Below are 3858 nucleotides of genomic sequence, written 5' to 3'. Positions count from 1 at the left end.
CCCTAACTATCCTGCTTGGACTTTTTTTGCCCATTCCCAAACTCCACCCTCCCCCTTCTCTTCTCTCTGCACATTTACTATCTGTTAAAGGAAACTTAGTAGGTCATTGTGTGGGTCTTTCCCTCCCGTGGGAAGGAGGGAGCCATAATTTGGTTAAAGAAATCACAATAAGGGCCCTCTTCTGAAACAGAGTTATTTCATAGAAATTCTTTTTGCTACATTCATACAATAAAAGGACCATTTGGATAAGAAAAGAACAGCCTGTTTTCAAAGGATTACTACAGGGCCCATCACTTTGCTACTTTAATAGATGTCTCTGAACCTCCCTTCTAGATTTCAGCCTGGGTACCCTATTACAGAAGGTAAAGGCCTCTTGGTCCATGGACCTCAATGGCAACACTTGAGTTATGACTCAGAAACTTGAACTGATTAATATCTCTAAACTTACAAGAGCCAGAACTAGAAAGTGAACCAGATCTGATTTCAGGAGCTTCGTCTTTCCTCAGAGCCTGGACAGTGGATGCAAATGTTATGTGGATTGTACTGATAGAGATGGTGAGAACAATTCCAGTTTTTTCTAATAGTCTTCCCAGGCTCAATCTAAAATACTTAGTTTTGCCCTTCTTTGGGACCAGTTCCTGGTCACTTTTCCTGGCACCCATCAATCCAGTTGATCCAGTCATATATTGGCACAGCAACCCCTGACACTCAATGCTTCAGGTAGGTAGTGCAGAAATAGTGCTAAAAGGATGAAAAGAAATCTACCCACTCATCATCATATCTAATCCATTACCAAATCTGGTCATCTTTACTCCATAAATATCTTTTCGATGTCCTATATCTCTTCACTTTTACCACCACTATTCTAGCATAAGCCACCATCATCCTTACTGAGGCAAGAGACTCCTCGATAGTACCCCTCTTCTGTGTATGGAATACCTTCAATACGTTCTCTTCTCCTGAGATCAAGACCTTCTGCCTTGACTGTACTAAAAGAGTTCTCTCAGGCCTGTTTCCTTAGTTAACACCCACTTAAAATTTAGATCTGAGCACCAGCATGGTTATTTCCTTAGGAATATTGTCTTTTCTTCCTAGAGTTGTGTTATTTCCTCTCATAGAAATCTCTTTTGCTTTATAGCATTTATCTCAGTTGACAACTGAGATACTTATCTGTGTAACTATTAGATTAATTAATATCTCAGCCACTAGACTATAAAATACAATGGAGGAGATGTCTGGTTTTGCTCATTGTTCTCTGCACTTTGCACAGTGCCTGATACAAAAGAATTTGTTGAAAGAATATGTAACAATAAGGGGTATTTAAAAGGAGACAAGTTTAGAAAATGTGACCAAATTTTGACCCAAATAGATAGGGTGAGACCTTGTAGAAAAAAAAATGTCCAAGACAAAGGCACTCTAGTTTTTGGGTGACCAGCCTGCCTGCCTGCCTGCCTGCCTGCCTCCCTTCCTTCCTTCCTTCCTTCCTTCTTTCCTTCCTTCCTTCCTTCCTTCCTTCCTTCCTTCCTTCCTTCCTTCCTTCTTTGTAATAGCAAGAGTCAGCATCTCTGTCTCTACCTCTGCCTTCCCAATTTCTCTCTACTTTCCTACCTCTCCTGCCTCACTTTTTCCCATAGAAACTATCATTTCAATAAGCAAAGATTATCAAACAAAATGGAAGTTGTTATCTTTCAAAGGGCAGGCTTCAGAAGATCTGAGTTGCTGTACTGAAGTCTGAATGAAAGCAATTCTATCAGGCTTCCTCAAATTCTATTTATACTTAATTTCTCTCACTTTTGTTTCTTTCTTTTTATTTTTTTAATCTTCCACAATTGAATTTATATGTTAAACTTTTTAATGAAAAATTGCAAAATTATATAAAAAAAATAGCATTATGGGGACCAGCAGGTGGAGTAATGGTTATGTCACTGGATTCCAACATGGTCAACCATGGTTTGAGTCCTGGAGCTGGTGGTTTGAAGCTCATGCTGGGCGCATGTGTGCATGTTTGCTCAAAGTCCTGAGAGGAAAATGAAAAGGAAGGGATTATGGCATGGCTATCCCCCCGGGGGGTGATTTCTCTCTTTCTTTCTTTCTGTCTCTGTCTCTCTGATGAGTGCATGTGCTCTATAGCAAAAATCTCTCTCTAAAAGAAAACAGTGTTATGAACTTTGATGTACTCATCATCTAGATTTAATAACATTTTGCCACATGGTTTCATCTTTCTCCTTTCACTTTTGTTTTTCTTGACAATATAAAATAATTTAAAGCAAATGCTGACATCATTATCATTTTACCCATAAGTAGTTCAGTAACTAACAGACAAGAATTTAAATAAAATGACCTCAATCCCATTATCATTCCTAAAGATAATAATAGTTCCTTTACATATTTTTAATATCACCAAATTTTTCCTGCCAATGTTCAAATTGTACTCATTTCTTAAAATTGTCCTAAAATTCATTTCTTTAGGTTATAATCAAAGACTGTTAATTGCATTGTTTCCCATTGCTTTCCTTCTTCTAATCATAACTGTTACTTTTTCTTCTACCATTTTTCTTTCTTAAAAATTTGCTGTAGGGTGTGTATGCTTGCCAAAAATGAGGAAGAGGAGAGAAAGTACCCCCAGGGGGACAGCTATGCCACAGTCCCTTCTCCACCAGTCTCCTGTTGGGATTTTGGGAATACATACATTCATGCTGAGGGTCTTTTTCAAGCCACTGGATCTGAGGCTCAACCTGCACAGTCAGCCATGTGGGGTCCAGCTACCATAACCACTATGCCTTGACTGGCTCCTCTTCTCCCATCTTTTAAAATTACATTTATTTGCTGGAGAAACTGCATCATTTATCCCATACAATATTACATCTTCTAGATTTGGCTGATTGCCTCTTTATTCAACTTGTTCCTTATCCCTGGCATTTCCTGCAAACTGCGAGCTATATCTCTAGATTTCATTATGTTCAGATTCACCCTCTTTATCAAGAATATCTCCTTTGTGGTTCAGTGGACTTCTTATTCATCAGATCAGGAGACAGGTCATGTCTGGTCGACTTTATTTGGTGATTTTAAGATTGGCCAGCTGATTAGATTGTTGGGAGACAATTCTCCATGGCAATCTTGTGTTTCTCTCTATCTTGCAAGAAAAGGCTCTAATGGCCCTTTGTCTTCATTATCTTTTCAAGGACTTTTATAGTGAATAGTTTTGGAAGAAAGAGATAGTGTCTCCCTCTAGAGTAAAGGACAGGGATGTTTACATATAGTGTAAGATAGTCAGGGTTTCTTTCCTCAAATGCAGTTTACTGTGTATTCAAGGTCATCTTTGTATTGTTTTATCAGAAGTGAGGCTGATAGAACCAGTGGGGAAAAATGACAATATTCTGGCTACTGCTATTGCTGTGAGGGATAAACTGTCCCTGTTCTCTACATTAGTCTGTGTTCTCCAGGGAAACAGAAGATGAGTGCATGTGCTCCACTCACACACACACATACACACACACACATACATACACACATACACACACACACACACACACACACACACGAAGGGTTCTTTAAAAAGTTTATGGAGAAATAGAATTGGTGCAATTTTTAAAAATCCATGCAGATTTGTTTTATAATACTCATTTCCATGATTTTTTGAAGACCCCCCCCACCTATATATCTACCATGTATGAGTCTATATCTATGCATCTATCTATGCAGAGTTAAATGCTATTTAAGAGTTACTTAAGTGATTATTCCCTGTGGTTATGCCATCAGTTTGATAGTTAGATCACTTTGTAAAATTTAACTGTTTATTTATTTATTATTTATTTTTAAATAGTTTTTCTTTTTTGCCATAGGGCATGTGTGCTCACT

This window comes from Tupaia chinensis, unplaced genomic scaffold (genome assembly GCF_000334495.1).
Source record: "Tupaia chinensis unplaced genomic scaffold, TupChi_1.0 Scaffold000133_1, whole genome shotgun sequence".
NCBI classification, from domain to species: Eukaryota; Metazoa; Chordata; class Mammalia; order Scandentia; family Tupaiidae; genus Tupaia; species Tupaia belangeri.
The sequence above is the reverse complement of the archived record's forward strand: the minus strand, read 5'-3'. Positions refer to the sequence as shown.